Source organism: Aphelocoma coerulescens, chromosome 11 (genome assembly GCF_041296385.1).
Source record: "Aphelocoma coerulescens isolate FSJ_1873_10779 chromosome 11, UR_Acoe_1.0, whole genome shotgun sequence".
Taxonomy (NCBI): domain Eukaryota; kingdom Metazoa; phylum Chordata; class Aves; order Passeriformes; family Corvidae; genus Aphelocoma; species Aphelocoma coerulescens.
Window position 1 is genome coordinate 10751421 of NC_091025.1, and position 21080 is coordinate 10772500.

General features: G+C 40.8%; 1 long non-coding RNA gene across 11 annotated transcripts in view; it reads right to left on the reverse strand.

The window, feature by feature from the left end:
* The window catches only part of LOC138116933 (uncharacterized), a 118450-nt gene extending 99269 nt beyond the window's left edge, over positions 1 to 19181 (reverse strand). For 5 of the 11 annotated variants that reach the window (XR_011154416.1, XR_011154412.1, XR_011154415.1 and 2 more), the window contains exon 1: positions 18764 to 18876. This is a non-coding gene — a long non-coding RNA (uncharacterized lncRNA). Of the gene's footprint in view, positions 1 to 18763 lie in introns of all 11 variants that reach the window. The other 6 variants (XR_011154410.1, XR_011154408.1, XR_011154411.1 and 3 more) reach the window with 6 other exon arrangements.
* Between the last annotated feature and the right edge of the window lie 1899 nt (positions 19182 to 21080).

Consider the following 21080-nt stretch of genomic DNA (forward strand, 5'->3'; position numbering starts at 1 on the left):
TATACACACACTATAGGGGAAATTCCTGCTTGGGAATAGCCATTATGCAGTGACCTCCCAGGTCTTTACCAGTTCCAATTGCATTACTTTTAAGAGCTTGGTACTGAAATGCTGTACAAAGTGACATGAATTTTTCAACTCATAACTAAGGTAGAAAAAGTATTTTGTAACAGTGTTAAAATTAAACAGACTTCACAGAACAAGGAAAAGGGTTTGCTTTGTTTCATCTTATTTTACTGGGAAGTCATTGCAACTTGGTTTAACAATAGACAAGACGTCTCAGGTGATGGGAGGAATGAAAAATGTGAGCAGTTAAGGACTCCTGATCACTGAGAAGATATTTGAGACAGAGAGCTCGATTAACTGCTAGCTAAAAAGCAGAGGAGAATATCGTTGCTTTTTGCCACTGTGTTTCATTATAGCAAAGATACACACAAGATCCAGTCTTGCATCTGGATCTGAATTTCAGCAGCCACAGCTGGGTAAGAGTTGACATTGAATTTTTCAAAGGCTTTTTTGTAATTGGTTAATACTAATACACACCATAATCCTCAGGCTGCCTTAACAGAATTTAAATTTCCAAGAACATCACACAGTCTAAAACTACTGCAATTACTATTTCTCTGCTGAAAGAAATGCACACCAAAAATATCATTATATAATACCAATTCATAACTACATCCTACCTGTACATGCCCCCAACAAACACATGAATTTTGTTTTAGCCCTTTCCAGAACAATGTACACCAGATCAGATTGTATCTGTTATGGCAAAAAGGCATGAAAGAAAAACCTTCTGACCTTGCTCTCTTGTGAATGGAAGGAGTGCACTCATCTCTACAGCATCAGCAGGGATGGAAGAGAGTGAATCCCTTTGATTATTCAGACAAAAATTCACTTGGGTCTTTAATTTCACTTGTGTCTGCACCCAACACCTGTGCCCAAAAATTTGCTAGACTGGTAACACTGGTTGTAGATCCTATTGCAATCCAACTTAAAACAGGAAGACTCAGCAAAATTCAGATAACAGTTTGAACCTTTCTCTCAAATCCTGAATTCTAGGTCTGAGTATCTGGGTTGGGTGTGTGGGTGTTCCAAAAAGATCAGCATGAGTAAGATGAAAACTAGTGCTTATCCCTCATTAATAACAATTGTTTGAACAACCTGAATATAAATGGACATTAAATGCTCTCCTGCAAGTTAAAACACTCATCCAACCTTTTCAGTTTTACCTCCCTAAATATCAAAGCCTTCTACCTATTTTAGGCCTCTTGGAGAGTGAGTGCTGATCATGAACTGATCAGCCAGAGGGCAGAAATAAGTCTGGAGACTCTCCATGAGTCTTTGCTCATGGAGGAGACCAAAAATTCTTGCAATAATTAATTCGAATACAGCCTAAATGTACACTACTGTGAAGATTTCTAGTAGGGAAAGAAGCACCCAAAGAACGGAAGAAACACAAAAGTTTTAATAAATTAGCACTCCACAACTATTCTTCCACACACAAAATCAGGAAAGGATATACTTTTTGATCACTCCAAAGTTTGTCACTGCTCATTTCCAAGGAAATTGTGGTGATTTGTTATTAAGACTAATGATCACCAAAATGTGAAAATACCTGAAAACTAGTTTTCTAGCTGAAATTCAATTTTTACCTTAACTCAGCACACCCAATAACATGTTTAAATGCTTTACTGAAAAATAATCTCTGAAAAATACAGTTTTATATCTGTGATAAGTTTTTGACCAAAAAAATCGTAAATTTACCTCAGAATAAACACAAAGAACATTTTCTGAACTGGATATCTCTTCAGCTCCAGCCTCTCCAGACTCCAGAGGGAGTCTGCTAGGGGAGACTTTAGAATGGCACTGTGTCACTAAAATAGTCCCTTCACAGTTTGAGTCTCATCCCCCCAAAGTCTTTCAAGATAAAGATCAGTTAAAATGTGTGATAAGTATTTAAGTGAATTTAAATAGTCTTATTAATTTCTGTTCTTAATGAGAAATCAGTTTGTATCAATCTACCCAAGTGCAGTTTGTTGTTCATCAACCCCAAATTACATTATTTGAGCCAACAAGGAATCAATGTACATGTTTATTTTCCCTTAGGATTTGCACCTGTTCTGTGATGATGAAGGAGCACCAAGATCATTAGAAAGGCTAAAATGAGGTTATTCCAAGAGAACAAGAACAGCCCTCTACTATTAATTTTACTCAGAGTCTCTTAGCACACTCATATCCTCTGAAGTTAGAAGCACACGCATATAATCTGGGAAGTCTTCCAGATTTCTTTTTAAGGAAATAAAGTTCTCAACACTGGCTGCATTAAGAAGGGTAATTAGGTTTTCCACCATGCCAGCAGCAGTGCTGAGTAGGGCTCTGAACACACGCTTGGAGGCTGTGCAGTATGCAGCCCTGTCCTGATGGAGCTACAAAAGCTGTCATCACCATCCCGAGTGCGCTGTGCACCCAAGTGTCCCAACCCTGCTACATCACATGTTTGTGCATTTCTCTACAACAAAACCCATCACAGAGCTGGCCACGTACAGCACAGCTCTGATCCAGGATGCCAGCTCTTAATTTCTTTTTTTTTTTTTTTTTTTGAGAAAGCACAGCTTTTATTGATAGTTATTTCAGCTATTTTGACTGAAAATCTTCTTCAAAATATGTATTTATTACATGAAGACGTGTTCATTTCTAACTACAAAAACTAAGGAAACTCCAATATTTCCTGATACCTACTTATCCATGGAGCAGAAGTATTTAGACTATGTGCTAATGCCACAGTCTGAAATTGTTTTTCCTCCCTCAATTTACAAAATTCTCGTTAGTTCTTCTCTCGAGCACCCAATCCACCAGCTTTCCCTACCATACCTGTTACGAGATATTTCAACACACTGGGAATATATTAGGTAAATAATAGTAATTATAAAAATCCATGAGATCATATCAAACAAATTAGGGTAACTAGAAATCTCTCCACCTTAGGGTTGTACCCTTGCTAACTGATGATGGAGACAGAAAGAATAAAGATCAATATGAGGGCTAAACTGAGAGTATTACAGGAGAACAAGAAAATCTCACCTGCTGAATTATTTAATTGACTTATATGAAGTTACAGACATCTGCACAGGTAAAGACTGCTTCACTCAGCTGAGCTAGCAAAGACCATCACATCAAATGCAATGTCAAAATACAATATTCAGTGCATATACTACGTTTGCTTATGTCAGTTTGGAGAATGTCTCTACTTCAAAATAGAAAGAAGATATCACTGAATTGTCAAGGTGTTGCAGAACTCAGGAATCTTGCCACTTGTTCACAGTGGAGTGTTAGGGATTAAAACATTTCTTGTGAATAAATTAATGAAGTAATATAAAAATTGACAGCTCAGCTATAACATCTGCTCATCCATAAAAAAGTCACTCCACCCAGCTGAGTGGGTGAAGTAAATATTACAAGGTTGAATTAATGTAGGTATTGATGGAAAGATGACCTTTTTAATCAGCATAATTTCAAAATAAATTCCTAAGTAATAAAAAATTAAAACACATATGCTATAACAGGTGAAGTGAGATGATCTGGGTTAATCAGCCGTGGTTGTACTCTTAAATGGGCCTGCCCCATTAGTGCCTAATATTCTTTCCTCCCACCTGCAAAGAAACTCATAGCAACTCACATAGAAATCTGGCTTATTCAACAGCTTTTTGAGCCAGCATCCAAGTGTATTAGAAATGATCTGAAAAAGTTCAGTCTATATCAAGCCATTTCACTTTTCAACAGAGCTCTCACAAATGACACAACATGGGGTGGGGGGAGCATCAAACATTTGAAAAAATATCTGCAAAGAATCTGAGATGAAAAAGATCTCATCAAGAAATCTCAGCCTGCTACTAGCACAGGACATAAATGCCAACTCAACAAAAAGAAGAACCAGATGAACTTTAAGCAGAGATTTCAAGACATCAGGTGTCCAAAAGCAGAGCACCCCATCTTTACTGACATATAAAAGCAGAGGGAAAACTGGTAAGAACTCAGAATTTCAAATGTACCAGTGCCATGGGAAAACAGAAGTGCTGTGCAACCACAAGGCCTAGTTCAAGAGGAAGTCCAATTTAAATAAGAAAAACATAAAAAGACACAAACACTGTGGTTAATTGTGCATCTCCCTCCTTCAAAGGAGTGTTCTGTGAACGTCTGTTCACCTAATGGTTACGGGTGTGAGATGTAAATGCTGTTCTGACCCTAGTGCACATAAACACCTTAACAATAACATTTCTCTGACATAACTACATCAGAGCTGCAAATGTCCATGCATACACATCTTACACCAGGGCTATTCACCTGCAGCAGCATTACAGTGAAAATTGGTTGACCTGCATATGTAGTTTTACTATCTTCACAGGGCTGCATTCTCTTCTCACTGATAGGCTCAGTGATTATTTCTTGTCTTTATCTTTTGTGCTTGTTTGTTTGTTTATTTAGTGGTAGCAGTGTAGTGACCATGACAAATAGCTTGGAGGATTCCAAACAGTTGTGCTTTTTCTCCTTTAGCAGCTTTATAGCAACTCTTTATCAGCAGCTTCTTCATTCCTGTGCCTTGAGAACGCTCCCGTTGCTTTGGGGTTTTTTTCTTCCACTGATACATGCGTATCGCCCACCCCAAGAGTCCTCCAGTCCCTTGATGGATCTGCTCAGGGAGTCTGAGAGCACATCTGCCAACGGGAGTGGCTGCAGTGGCCTGTTAAGGGCTACTCTCCTTTTCATTCATTTACAATTAACTCCTGGTAATGCGTTTTAAGAATGAAGCTCTGAGAAGACCATTCAAAGGAGTTCAGACAGGAAAACACCCTCTGCAAAGATGCTCCAAACGTCCTTAGAGGCTCCTAACATAAATCTACATGCTGCTGTCAGGGAAATCCTGCATTTTGGCTCTCCTAGGCATAAGTTTTTCCATGAGGAAAGTCCCTCGCCTCTCTAACTGAAAGGAGGAGAAAAAAGACAACCAAACAACAATAACAAAACATGTTCACAGGGCTGCTGTAATCACAGAATAACGTGTAGGGGTGGGGAGAAAGCATTTTGGTTTAGTTTAAGAAGACTGACCTTACTGAAGACATGGAAGCAGCTACACAAGTTGTGTTTAATATTGCAGCTTCATGTGTATTCAGAAGCCAGCCTAAAGTTAATACAGTGTATTTTCAAAGTTACTATACACTGCATGTTTAGAACTCCAGATGGAAGCCATTCCCTTTGCTCAGCGCATGAGATAAACCTGTTAAATTAGAGATTTGTTTATATTCTGAGCAGGTAAGAAGAAAACAACATACCTTCTGCAGTTCAAGGATTGTATTTCTAAAGTGGTCCACAGTACATTTGCACTCTGGTATCATATTTACATGTTTAACTCTTGTGCATTCTGCAAGTAGCAGGAGGAATTGTTCTGCTAAAGACTTTTGGTAAAAAGAAAAACATTTCTACAGCAATTAGACTTGTTTAGATCACTTTACTAAACTCAGAAATCACAATTCATTGCAAAGAAATGTGTTTCCCAAAATCTATATGCACTAAGGTTTTGTTGATAGGCAAAGTCTAAATAGCAGAACTCTAACTTCTGATTGCACAAAACCTCCTGTGAGCATAATATGGTTTTCATGAAAGGCACATTTAGCAACTACCTTTAGCCATGGCTGAGGTCTCCAGACAACTGCCCCATATAAAATGATAAATAATGACAAGAAAACAAGTTCTCAATTAATACAACTGTAAACTGCTAGCTTGGTCAGAATCCAAGGTTATTGAGTGATGCTGAGCCACATCAGCAAGTGCATACAGATTATGGAAGAGATGCAACCTTGCACTATGGAGGGCACCTCGGTTGTGTTTCATATGTATTCTTCACAATTCTTACAAGGGATGGTTCCAGCTCAGGAACAAAACCAGTGTTGCTCCAAGGGTATTGTATGTAAAGATTAACAGTGTCAAATGGTGACAGCACTGCCGTAAATTCCAAGCACACAAAAACTAAGATGTTAAATCCTATCTCTATAACTTCTGTTCCTCTCAATGCGAAATTCAGAAGGTGTTGAATGGAAGCGATCACAGAAAGTAGTAGCTTGATTGATAAAGTCCCTATCTGGTCATTTACGATCTGGCTGAAGGAGAAGCAGCTTTTGCCAGACAGAAAAGCAATTAATCTGCAAACAAGCCGAGGAACAGCAGGGCTGTGCATTGGAGTCTCAGGCTGCTGGGAGCTCATGAGAGGAGATAAGACTGCAGCCTGCTATTTATTGTACATTTTAATTAAGTGCTTGTTAACGGCAGTTATCTTAACAGTCATAAAATTACTGTTGTAATGCATTTTGTTTGAGGAAAAAAAAAATGGAGGGAGCCGAAGGACTTTATGAAAGCAGTCACAGATTGCTTTCACTTTAAATCAAAGAATAAATTCTGAAGAGGAGGGATGTTGCAATGATCTAAGCCGAGCCACTAATGGTTATTTAATGTGGCCATCAGTGTTTGTAAGTCCCTAGCATACGGAACATACACAATAGCCTCCAAACCCTCTTTAACACTTATTTGAGATGACAGGAAAAATGAAACCGTTTGTGCTTTCAATGGAAAAGCAATCATTGGTACATTATATTCTGCTTGCCCTATCATGCTAATGCATGGTAAAAATGTCACCAAATGTATTTAAGGACCTGATGGAGTGTTGCTGTTTGATTCCTGTTACTGGGCTGATTAATAAAAATCTTCAATTTGTATGTAAATGCGGTGGGGTTTCATATCATCCGCATACCTGCACCTGGAGAAAATAATAAACTGAAGTTTAATGCAGCAATTATAAGCATTTATGGAACTCTTTAAAGAGGCTGCCTGCCTCCTCTGACCATCAAGATGAGATATTCACAGAGGAATATTACTGATGCTCAGACAAGCAGGGCTGCAGATGGTCCCCAGTGCAAATGCTGCCAATGCAGATTAACTCACTGACTCATACTCACTTTGGTACAACAATGTAAGCTACTTATTGTTAGACAAAAAGTGTCATATTTTTCCCTACATTTGAAATAAAATCAAATTGAACTGTTCTTTGGAGTTGTGGGAAGGGTGGTAATTAACATTTCAAATGAGGACTGTTTGCATCATTTACACTTTTCCTGACATCACTTAATTCCCCTGTGCATATGTTCCCATGACAACATCATCACCACAGATAAAAATTGCATTGGTACAACAGAAACTCTTCAAGATATATGACAACAGCTGTTTGTTTATTTTTTAAAAATCCCTCTAATGATCTTCAGACTTTTAACCAGCGACCCCCTAATGGCTGATCCTTAATAAAACAAAGTATGCAGCTATTTGCATCTTCACAGATGGATATTGGAAAGGGTTTGTGGTTTGGGTACTAATAGAATAATAAGTACCATGTATCGGATATGGTCATGTGGAGGAATACATTACAACATACGCAGATATCAGCTTTGATGTATGCCCATGCACAAGCTCTGCTCACACAGCAATCCTTGATTAAGTGCATGCAACATAGATGTTCTTAGTTTGTTGCAACCATTTGCTAATTTGCATTTGCAAATTCCAGTGAATGTGCTCCAAATGAAAAACAAACATATTCAACTAAAATCCCTATGAGACACTCCACTAGTAAAATATTGTTCTATTGTTTCAACGCTGTATTTTTATTGGAGTGCAGCTCTTCACTATTAGCAGGGTACCAATGTGTTCTAATGACTGTGATGCTTCTCACAGATTACAGCCAAAGAATGAAATCAATGAGCTACCAAAAGCACAACTATAATTAGTCTTTCATTTAATAGCCTCAGACAAGGCTTTAACTTATCCCATCCACAACTAAGTGCTCTGTTGACACTGAAGAGCTGTTTTTATGCTACTTCCCAGGGTGCATGATCAAGCCACTCTCCTTAAGGAAGTTAAGTGGAAGATCACCCTTTTTTTTTTCAAACCAGCCTCCAGCTTGTCACCAAACAATAGTTTTCAGGCCCAGCTGTGGCACATTTAGCTGGCACACAGCACACACTGCCTGAAAAGCTGCTCCCTGCTCCTCTGAGGTAAAGGCAAATGAATATCCTGCTCAGGAAGTCCTCCAGTATTTGGCCAAAAAGCACACTAGGAGTCACTTTTGGGCGTGCGTTTTCACAACTGCTGTAGAAGCAGCTCCTTAGCATGTGTATTGGCAAAATTAATAAATCCTTTGCGAGAAAGCCTCTCCGTCCAGATGCAGCTCTAAATCCAGATTCCAAGCAATTTAGTAACTGCCGAGAGAGGCATTGGTATTAGAAATTTCCAGACTGAAAGAGAAGTCAGAATCCATTCTGAGGGAGGGGACCTTGGCAATTACCCACCAAACCATTGTTTTGTCACCCTAAATAGCAAGTGTAGCTTCAGACAATCAGCAGCACAATAGCATCGTGCTGCAGAGGAAGAGCTGTGCCACCGAGATGCTTCACAGAGCCATTAGTCACTACATTTACTGCTCAGCGACATGTCAGACAACGGCAGAAGCTAACCAGAAGGTCAGTGAAAGCAGCCCCAATTTCCTGACATGCTCACAAAGATTATCTGCTTCTTAGCCAGTGTTCCATTCAAGCTGATAAAAAAAATACAATTTTCTATTGCACCTGCAGCCGGTGAACTTACAAGAATTCTACTCCTGCTACGGTTTGATGTGTCTTACTACATACAAGTGCCATTGATCCTACACACCACTCTGCTCACCCAGTGCCATTCTGGAAGGATGAGGAAGGAAGATGAAGCATCATCATCACCAGATCGACACAGCAACTAAAATGATGAGTTGTATCATCAATGTTTGAGCTAAACTCCATCAAACTAAACAGGAACTCTATTCTTATTGCCAGCAGACTTTGGATTAGAAAGCTGAGGTCTCAACCAACTCCACCTGTGCAGTTCTGCCTATCTCTTAGGGAGAAGTCACCCTGGTACCAATGCTCTGCTAGTCCACTCCCCCTGCACACAGAGCTAGTGCTGCAGAACCATGGAGCTGGCAGGAGCAAAACCAATGATAGTCCACTTTGTGTGTTCTCAGCAGAACTGGCAACTAAATTCAGATAATAAAGTCTTTATTGACAGTGAAAACACAAGGAACTGAAAGGTTGCCAGCCAGCTTTCAGATCCCACACAGGCTTTGCAGCAATAACTAAAAAAAATAGGTATATGCCATCAGTACTGAAAGATAAATATCTGTACAGAAAAAAATTGTCCTTAGATAATGTACTTATGCTCATACTATGCTTTGAATACTTCAAAAACCGCACCCGAACTTATAAAATACTGGATTCCTGCAGATTTTCTGGACTCTTAGACAGTAAGTCTATTTTGTAGTCATCACTTACATTCTACTGTCCTCTACACAGCTCACTACCACTAAGGCCCCTCACACAGCTGCATGCTCATCTAGTTAAATTTGTTACAGCAGGTATTTGTAACCTGGTGTAGTACAGGCTGTAGTGTTGATATAGTAACAGCAGCATAAACATGCCCTACTTCTGTACAACACAGGGCTGGCCTACATGGCAGTGTGTATAATGAGTTGCAGCATTCAGGTGTACTATTAACACCACACTAATTACTGCATGTTCCTGTGAGGGGAGGGAGCTTACTCATGCAAAACACAGCAAACCACCTCACACAAATGCACTTGTACATCTAGTAGCCTTACCAGTAAAACAAATTAAACGTGCTTGGGAACACTGCAGGGCACCAAGATTGGATGGACACAGAGCTCATATCCCTGCACCACCAGAGCAAGCTGCTGCCTGCAAAGCCCATCTTGCCCCAGCTCCCAGCCACAGGTAGAAGGCTTCAGCACAGGGCAGCTGGCAGTGGTCAAAAGCCCATCAAGAACCCTCCTGAGAACTTCCCAGTGTCTTTCTAGGTGCCAGTGCTCAGGAATGCTCTCCAGCATTGTTTAATTTCCTGCTCTAAGTGTGGCCTTTGTGTCTGTGTGGGGGAGCAGGGTGAGCACCAAACCTATTTAGCAGTCACTCTTCCATGCAGGTAAGCATTTTTCCACTCCTGGCTATGAGAAATATCAGCACATTTGTATCAAATTAATTATCAGCAAAGCTAAAAGTAGCAAAACTGTTTAGACAGGGCTTTAAACCTCTTTTATTCTCCATTTGGAAACTTGGTTTTACTGGTCTTCTACACCATGTTCAATGGTTTCATGTATCATTCCCTGTTATAGCCCAGGCCTCTACATGGTTTGGCGGAAAAGAATAGGTCTTATTACTCGGAGTTTTATTCTAGTTTTAAATGACCACTGTAAGGATAAATTGCCTTGAAAAATACCTCCAAATCATTAGAAATATTTCCTAACCTTGCCATAAAGATTTCTTTTACCACTGTGACCTTAATGAGAATGTTTCCCTTAAGAATTGTGAAGAGTTTTATGAGAAAGCAACAACAAAACAGTGAGAAACCTTGGCAACATTGAGGGGAAAAAAGATCAATAAAAAGAAAAAAAACTGAACAAATAAAATAATCTCTCAGAAAAAAGGCCAATACCAACTTTTAAGATGACCAAAGTCTAATATCCTCTCATTTGTAAGTTTAATTTGTTTTCTGTACTATTTTTATCTGACTGAACTGCTATTATGTGAAGTACAGAAAAAAAGGTCTTTTACTTAGAAGAATTCTTGACTGGCTTTCTCCTAAATATGATATTCTTGGGAAAACAGGATATCACTTTAATAGATGGAAAGAACAGTCCACAGCCACAATACACAAAACCTGATCTACAGCCCTAGCTAACCCACTGCTTCACACATGCCCAGTTTTAAGAATGTGACGTATTCCCTAAAAGCCACTGACTCCCATCAGACACCTCAATAGACCTAAATGTGAAGCCTCAGTTTAGGCATGCTGCCAAACCTATGCCTAACATACCATAAAAATCACTCAGCCTACCTCCAAAAAAAAGTGTAAATACAGTGTCCAAGGGAACAGAAATAAAGGCATAACCCTAAAGATGGTGAGAAGCTAGCACAGCCACTCACAGCCAGGGAACATTCTGGAGAAAACCTGATCTCACTGATACCCACAGGTCTTCTGTGCTCCATTCCAGAGGTCCAAGAGTTCTCTCAGTGGGTGCACTTTGTCTAATAAAATCAAAGCCTGACACCCCTAAAAACCCACATATGCTATATATTCTTCAATTAGATAGTTCCATTAAAAATAATTGCTCTTCCGCTATCTTTAAGCCAAATAGCTGCTATTTTGCTAAAGTAGAGGCTGCATTCAAAAACACCACCACACAACATCAAGGTCTTTCTAGTTAGGCCCAAGTGAGCAGTCTCTCAGGAGGGCCCTCACAGGTCTATGGTCTTCCAAGAGGACTCACACAGGTCTATGATCCTAGCTCAGACATATCCCTGAAGGAGCTGGCTGACTTCAGTATAACGCCACAGAAGCAGCCTTCAAGCTGCCACCCTGGGCTGGCCTGCATCTTCTCTGCTGAGAAACTATTCATGACATAAGGTCTGAAAAAGGAAGGGTCAAAAGGGAAAACTTGTGGTTTTGGTGCATTTCCCACATTCATTCAAACACTTGTATTTCATTAAGTATTATGACTAGATGTCTGGATTTTCAGAAAAAATCCCAATATTTTCAATTAAATTTTGTTAAGATTTCTATTTAGTGGAAAATCTTTTCCCCCCCTCTCAAAAACTAAATCCTTCTGTGCAAAAATTGTCCAGCCTTAAGTTGATTGACAGTTCTGGAAGGGACAGAGAAACATGTTCATAGTTCTTTCACCAACTGATGCATTAAGTCTCTAACAGGTCTGAGACCATATAGATGTTTGTAGTGGAAGCTACAGAACTGAATAAAACAAGGTCTTACCTTTTTATCTCCTAAAATGCACACTCTTAGGAGATATCTATCCATCTGCACATTTCACATACCTCTGAAGAAAAGTATTCTATTTCTGTGCAGAAGAGTACTTTCAAAGTGCAGTACAATGAGTGATATTTTTTCAGAAATCCTAAAGTGCTTCAGACTTTACAGACAGGACTGTATAAACAGGGAACATTTTATCAACATCTGAATTCAAGCATCTTAAACATGGAAGAGACCAACCATTTTATATGGCACCACAACACCCATATATGAGTTGAGGATATTAAAAAAAAGAAACAACAACAACAAAAAAAGGGAAACAAAAAGTAACTAACTTAAACCAAACTCTAGCCAATCCAAAAAAAGTGCCTGCTTTCTTCTGCTAGAAACACATACATTTCTTCAGTGAAATGGTCACAATCTCAACACTACATGTCACTGGGAAATTTATCATCTCCTCCATCCGGTGTCCCTCCTCGTTCCCATCACTAGCTATTACATTGATTCAGCAACTGACTCCAAGGGAAAAATACCACTCACTAATTACCATAGAGCAGTGTTCATTCAGCACTTCAGCTTTCCTTGGAGGCTTCTTACCCAAACATTAACCCTCAACCAAACCAACCTCAGCTGTTTCAACATTCTTTTTTTTTTTTTTTTTTTTTTAATATGTATATAAAACAGAAGAACCAGACCAGTTGCAGTCAGACTTCTTGGCAATTTAACATTTTTAACCAAAGTAATTTATAAATTATGCCACTGGAATATTTATTTATATGAAGAATTTTGTGGGCTATTTTAAAGGTGGGATTGGAACTGCTTTTATATAGTAAGTGACTGAGAAATTTCTGAATGTTTTCTTGTATAAACTTCATGCTAGCAGCAATGCTACAGAGCAATTTTGCTTTTGTCGAGGACGTATGTACGTTTTAATTAAATACTTTAATTATGAAACAGTTGCTTATATTGCTATGCAAACTGAAAATGGTTTGGGTGTTAGCTTTTTTTTGATCTGTTCTAATATAAAAGATAGCGTAATTCAAACATAACAAAACCAGAGTGTTCTTCTCTCTGCAGTAAGAGGGGAAAGACACACAGCAGGAACTAAAGGAGAACTTGAAAGGCTCCGTGCTGGCTGCCTATCAGGGTCCCCACTATTTGCATACCAAAGGTAGCAGACATCTGGGGGAGAGTCTGTGTGGTGCCTCATTGCCTCTTCTGCGGGGCCTGTGCCGAGGGAATTCCGCCCCAGCCAGAAATGGGGCTTCCAGCCCTTTTATGCTGATCTGGCCTGTTTACCTACCATAACGGGGTCAGAGCACAGGAAGAAATCTTAACCCTACGTTTGAGGCAGAGAATGCTGCAAACCCAAGAACCTGGCCACATGTGGGATTCAGTTATCTACAGCAGCTCTGCCAACCAGCGCTAACATAAGCCCCAAATGCAGAACAAAAATCCTCTGCTTGGGTCCTACTTTGAGACTAAAGCCACATTGGAGAAGTGCTCCGAGGCATTATAACAGGCATCACAGAAATGCTAAGTACTCTTTTTCCAGGCTATTTTTAGAAAATTACTGAAGAGCAAGATGTTACACCTCTGCCACGTACATTGTATTTTCCATAGTTGCATCAATTACACAGTCAGGTAGGAATGGTCACACATAAAGATACACTCTCAGAGTGAACACCACACTATTTTTTAATTTTCTGGACATTCTTTGGAGATGTTTCCCCCCTTCCCCAGCTGACCATTGAATCTCTGCACAGCCTCACAGTGCTTTGCTGTGCTTGGACATTCTCCAACTCTGGACACTCCAGAGTGAGAAGTCAAGTAGAGAAAGGAGAACATAAAGATGAAGGCACTGAGAGGAAGGAAACTATCAAATATCACAATCCCAACAAGCCATTACTTTTCCCTGGGATCAGCTAGAGGGCTAGTAATGTGCTTCTAAACTCCCTGCATAACAATAGTAGCAAATTACTAACAAACTAGTAAAAGTAGTAAAACAGTGACTACCAAAGAAATCCTTGCAAGCACAAGTTTAATAATTTCACTCTAAAGCTCGAAGGATATACTAAACAACAGTTTTGTAAAACACTGTTTTGCAAAGACTGACAAGAATTGTGACCAGGTATGTAATACTGGGGGGTTGGAGTAGACAAATGTACTATTTTAAACCACAGCATATCAACAACAGGAGAGCTGGCCAAGTACTACATTGTTTGAAGTTTTTTTAAAGAGAATTATCTTGATAAAATTTACCTGCTGTAAAACCAGTTTTAAAATTCTGTGTATGTTTTTTAATAGAACCCCAGCTCCAGTGCATTGAGTAGCATGTCTTAGTGAAATTGAGCACTCCTGGTTTTCAGCCAACAATTAATCAGGTTCTGTTTGATACCTCTTAATAGCAAAGAACAATTGCTACTAAAGGAATCTAGCAATTAAGTCACTAAGGCTAAATTGCCACATCCTTACAGTTGGCTTCAGGATTGGTTTTCTGTGATGCAATCTCCACCAAAATTTCTTCACAAAGATTCTCTTGCAACGTGTCACAGTGGGAGAAGGCAAAAGTTTGCTCACCACCTCTGTTCCAAAGCTGCACTTAATCCTGGAGAAACTTTGAGATTTTTGGAGGTCAGAGCTCTCTTTTCAGAGGCTCCACCAGAGCCATCTTTGCCATGATCTCCCTGTTTCTCTTCAAACAGAAGATCCCTACAAAAACTAATGTAGTTTGAAAACATATCACCTTTTCATTAAAACTTTCTAGTAGGAAGGGGTATTTTATTCACCTCTCAGTTCTATCCCCAAGCTAAATTCAGAAGCATATAGGGTAGAAGCTTCCACAGCAAGTAATTGAGGTGGGTATCACAACCAAAGGACTTTGCCATTCTGAAAGTAAGTGTTGAGATCTCCATGTAGATGCACAGATCTCAGAAGCATGATCTGGCCCCCGGACATGATAGGTTTCCTATAAAGAACAGTGTTACTGTAATCCCTCTCTTGTCATGAAATATTCAATTTTCTTTTTCATTCTTACAAAATAAAATGCTAAATTACCTAGTTTAGTAGGTCAATGTCAAAACTTATGATGAAAAAGAATCTTCCTAAGAGAGTTTCTTAAAACCTGTATAATCAGGTTGGTAATGCTGCCCACAGGGAAAACCCATTAGCAGAAATCTCTAACACATTTCAAAAAGCTAAATCTAAGTGGATTGTGGGTATGCCTGTTTGCTGCATTGCAAGCAGCCCAACTCATCTGAAAGCATTGCTACATCTCAGTGCGCATACGCGGTGTAGAAATCTGGTAGTGCAGACAGGCAGATTTCGTGAAGGTAAGGAAAGTAGACTTCATCTTCCTCACATAACTGGAAGATATTTTGTGGCTGATTTCAAGGGTTAAACTCCACTCCTGAACTTCAATGCTCAGAAATTCTATGCACTCTCTTTTTAGAGTACTCTTCCTTCCTTCCTATCCACTAACACAATAGGGAAAGCTTTGTTATCATTAATCATCTTCAGAGCCCTGGGGATTCTCTAAGGACTAGAACTGCTGCAGCCTCCCTGGAAAAACTCACAGAGACGTGCACCAAAGTTTCTGTCAGAGTTCACTCATGCAGGTTTTCATTAATAACTGCATTTACAAGCTGAGGACATGGTTAATGCTTCATCTGAAGTCAAAGAAAATAAATCTTTGATAATTATTACCAGAATCAATATTTTTAAATAAAGTATTTGAACTTTTTTTTTGCCACAAGGATCTGTAATCTGAAGGTAGGAAAGAGACAGATTTTTCAGCATAAAGCCAAGTAATGTTTTACACTGCACACAACATCACTAGATATTAGGAAAGGTAAGATAAGCATTGTAAATAGAGATAGAAATGTATCAAAAATTATATATTTTTGAGAGATGTTTGTTCCTTAACAGAGAAAAATTTACCCAGACTTTACACCTTAAATAGCAGGCACTGTATGAGTTCAGCAGCAATTATTTGACTAATTCATCTTGTCAGCCTCCTAACAAATAGCCCCAAAAAAAAAGCAGCCTGTCTTGTAATTTCTGGAGACTTTGAAGGAAAAGGATATCCTGTAGAAATTAAAGAAAAGCAACATGGCTGAGAAAACATTTGTAAATAAGTCATCAACATTCTGATTAGATCTCTAACTCCTTGATCTAAATGTCTTGTTTTTTTCATGCCTTCTGCTACTTAAAACTAATTTTAAAAATACATTAAATGTAGGAATAAACAAAGACAAAAATGTAGTCCTGATTTCTCAGTCTTTTTATCTGCAGGTGCAAATTTTGCACTTATTTATAGCTGTTTCCTCAACTTAATGCCCACTCTTCATAGCAGTATAGTGCCAGCAATAATACACCCAATCCCATATGTGAAGCTGAAAGATACAATGCTCAGATGTGGGGAAGTGAGTTTTTAAAACTCTTCAGACAACACTTATGAATTCCACAAACAATCCAGCAACACAATTCTGTAACTAAAAATAAACCAACAGCTTCTGATTGAGCCCAGTTTCAGCATCCCCAGTGCCATAGAGACTTACAAGGCATTTGTGCCTGAAACTATGTGAACACTAAGTAGCTGTGCAAGTGCATGTCAAGATAAATGTCCCTACCAATCCACAAAATGATTGTTTTTATGCATAATTGCAGTAACTACACATGCAGGTTAGGTCCATAGCATTGATTTTACTTGCCTATCCTTGTGCTACTACAATACAGATAATTTGAATCTAATTTATTCTCATTGTTTACACAGTTAACAAGCTGCTGTGTTTGCAAACAGGGGCCTGTGAGCTAAAACTTAAGTGTCTTGCTTCACAGAAATTGCAATCTAAACAAAAAACCTCTGCAGTGGAGAGTAGATTGGTGTTCACTCTACTGAGAGACAGAAGGGAAGAAACAAGAACAAGCAACAAGAGATGACAGGAACAGAGCAGAGGGATTGGGCAGAGTGCTACAGAAATAACCCAGCACACGACACAATAGTTCACAGCAGTGAACAGTGGGACAATGGGCACATTTTACATCCATTTTACAATTCATTTATTAAAAGGGATTTTCAGTGTTTTTGTACTTCAGAAGAGCATAGAGAACATAAACAAAGTAAGGAAGAGGAGGTGGTGAGCAAATTGTGGCAAGTAACCACTATGGTGGTCACTATGGACGTATCTAAGGTAGATTGAGATAGATTAGGATAAGACATCTGACTAGGATGCAATAGGAGATGCTAAATAAGTGAGAAATCATCCCCTTTAACCCTAGACTATGTTCCCTCATTTAATGAGACCTCTCTCCAAAGGAAACAAGCTATAAGGCATGTTTATGACACAATACTCTGGAGCAGGCATATCTGAAAAGGGTGGTCTCATCAAGCACAGTGTCTTCACCCAGGCATCTTTTATCCATCAGCCACCATGTTTTGGAGCTGTTCGCTGAGATGCTTTCTCCCATCATTTAAGTGCTGCTTCAGACAACATTTTTTCTCCTCCTTTTGATTGATGTCCAGCCCAGCACATTATCCTTTCCTTTAAATTGATGTCACTTTCTTTAAGAGCCTAAGCATTACTTTAAACTGTGTTTTAATTGCTATTTATATGTCCCTCAAGTGTGCAGAGCCATTTATTGTTCAGCAAAGGCCAGGACATTTTATAAATAAAATCCTTGCTTGCTACTGAGAATGATAACATTAGCTGACAGCATCTGGATGCACTTTCAAAGCAAAGATTTTACTTTTGCAAGACAAAGCTAAAAACACAGATGGCATAAGCTGGTATGAAACCTGCAGAAAGCTTTTTTACCCCCCGTTCTTCGAATACCATCGTAAGTTGGTGAGTAGGAGGAAAGTTAAAGCTTACATACATCCCAGCATGCCAACCCATGTCCTACTGAGATACTTGACTGTCTATTGCTTCTAAGCAGCTGGAAAAATGTCAAACTGTCATCACTGATTAAAATGGGATTTTATAGAAAGCATCATACATATTGTCAGAATTTTAGAATTATTTTCTATGATGGAAATAAAAAAAATGCTAATTTTGCTTCAAAACATATTTTCTTCACATTTTCCTCTGTTTCACACTAGTACTTACTCAAGGCTGTACTTATTCAGTTATTATGGACTTCACCTTGCTTTGGAGAGTTGGGGATTTACCTACCATGATTTTTCACTGTAAAGCCTGTATTACTCCCAAACAGCCTGGAATTGCACAGATGTCTTCACATCAACATTTCTGCTACTTGCTGTCTCCAGGCTCACTCCTGAAAACTTGAGTGGAGCTGCTGGTGCCTGTGATTTTTATCTCCATGGCTCACCTGCAGTTCCCTGTCTTTCCCTCCCTCAGCTCAGGAAGTAACTAGCTCTGTTGTACAAACACCTTGTTAGAGACAAGAGGACTATGTAACCAAGGACATACTATATTAACCTTTACTGTTCAGTGCAAATCTTCAGAGAACCCAGAGCCTCCTGACTCCCATCTCCTCTTGTCATCATGAGATCCATCATTATCTGAATTTCCTTAACCTCAAGAGAAAGCTTGAGCATGAAACTCTTTCATCTGAACTCTCTGTTAGGTGGCAAAATTTGCGTAATCCCTTCCTATGTGTGTACCTCAGCCAAACTTGCCAATATTCATTCAACAAAACCTTCATGTGAACAAGACCTGGGAGATACTTGGCACTGAGCATGGAAAGGGAAGATCTGAGAGTCAACAGCAGGGGCAAGAGACAGCACCTGCTCCCAGAGGTGTTACAGAAGAGTACAACTAAATTTGCTGCATTCCAAGATAGTGCTGCACCACCAGCCTAGAACCTGGCTGGCCATGCTGAGTCAGCCTGTACTTACCAGCCACACAGGGAGAGTCCAAGCAGTGCTCCACAGATCCCTGCGGTGGGGCTGCCCACTACCAGCCCCTCTCACTGCCAGACTACTGCCCACAGCAGGGGCCCTGGGTAATGGTGTCTTGTTAAAGGGTTAATTACTTACAGGTTGGTGCTCATCAGTACCACCAGAGAGTCATCATCAGCCCAGATCAGTAAGGAGCTGAATGCACTTGGTGGCACTGCAGAGGTTGTGCCCAGCACCTGCCCTATCCCTGAGTGACCACGGGCTCTCCCCCCGCCACGGCCTGACCCAGCCCAGGGCAGCAGCACCTCTGGGGCAGGGGTTTCTGTGCACAGCACCAATGTGTCAGGACAGGCTGTTCTACCGACAGAGGCACCAGAGCCTTTGGGCATCACCAGCGCAGGGCCTCACACCACCCCCAACTCAGCCCAGGGCAGCCACCAGCAACACTGACGGACTGGGCTGGGCCAGCACTTAAACACCTTGGGTGGGACCAGGTGGAAGCAGAGGATTGTGGAGGGCAGCTCTTTCTGTGTGGGGATTGTTTGGCAGCACTGAGGTCACCACGGGCTAGGCATGGCCACAGACCTGCTGAGACACCTGTGGGGTGACCTTGTCCCCAGGGCCAACCCCTGACCCACAGTGTGATGCCATCCCCAGTGCCATCCCCAGACCCATAGGGCCACCCTGTCCCCAGTGCCATCACCAGCCCCATGGGGTGACTCCATCCCCAGACTCCTGGTGTGACTCCAACCCTAGTGCTGTACTCGGCCCTGCAAGTGACCCTGTTCCCAGTGCAGTCCCCAAACTCATGGGGTTACCTAATACCCAGTGCAGCCACCAGTCCTGTGGGGTGATGCCTGTTCCCAAATCTGTGGGGTGACCCTTAGCCACCCTCTGATGCACTCAGGGTTAGGGGTGACCCTAACAGTTCCTGGGGCTCAAGGCTGGCCCAGGTGTCTCACCCAGGGCAGGTGGGACACCCCCAATGCCACACTGGGTCACCACCTCACAGAGCCAGGCCACTGCTCAGCTGAGTGCCCAGGTGCCAGGCTAGGACACAACAGCAGGGGCTGCTTTACAGTGCCTGGGTTTGGTTTCTTTCCTTTTCCTCTTTCTTTTTTTAATGCAGCTGTAGCTGCACTTTGCAGGAAATATGCTACAGCCCCCCCAGACAGCCCACAAAGCCAGCCCTGTGGCGAGGTGGGCTCCATTGGCTTAAGCTCTGAATGCAGTGTGGGCATCACTGGGAAAACACGGTGAAGCAAGTTCAAGCATGGTGAGTTGGATATTGAGCCAGGGTTTTCAGATGGCACTTCTGGCCTTAAAAAGCTGTCTCACCTGCACCAGCTGCCCAGTTTTTCTGCTAAAGCCTGTCCCCCTTGTACTTCCCTCAGCACCCAGGGAACCCATGAGCAGAAGCCCGCCAGGGATGCTGCAGCCAGCTCCCTGATGTCCTGCCAAGCTGAACTGCATCCTCCCGGGGAACATGAAATGGAAGCAAACCTGGATTGCTGGATTCTCCACTGGCATTCATGCTGGTACATCAGGAAGGTAATCAGCTCATCTTGGAAAAAATGGTTGATAGGGGACAACAAACAGAGCACCACAAAAATGTAAACTCTGTCACACCAATTCCTTGCTCTTTTTAGCCAGTTACTGCATCACTCTGAGTGTTAGGAAATGGTCTGCATGGGGAAAATAAAGTGACCTTGTTGCAAACCCTTCCAAACAGAACGAAATTATGTAAATACAGTCCTCCACCCCGTGTGCCTGCAACTCTCTGCACCAGTGGTTAAACCTCAGCCAAACCCAGATCTCTGGAGAAAACAGAAGGTTAAAATGTTAATTTTTCTCACTGGACAGCACCGGATTGTTTTAATCTCTCCTGGGACATACTGCAATCAGGCAAAGGTGCAAAGAGAGATAGGTGCAGACTGATCATTTCTCCAAACAAATAATCACAATAAATTCATCAGAGCAAGAACTCTTGAAATACCAGAGGCCTGATGTAAACAAAGAGCTTCCAAATATATAAACTGAAAAGATGACGTTCAACCCCTTTAAGCAAGCACAGTGATTGCAATGTACATTAAAATTTGAACAAAGCTTTTGCTCTGTTCCAGCACTGAGCTGCTGAATCGATGGGAGATGGGCAGTGCTGTAGTCCAAGCCTGTCCCAAGGACTTTGTGCTAAAGCTGAGGGACTCATGGACACAGCCATGCTCCCAATTCACCAGGTGTCACTCACAAGACACACCTGGATTTTTGAGAGATTTCAGCATCAGCCAGCCCTGCACAGCCCACACACATGGCA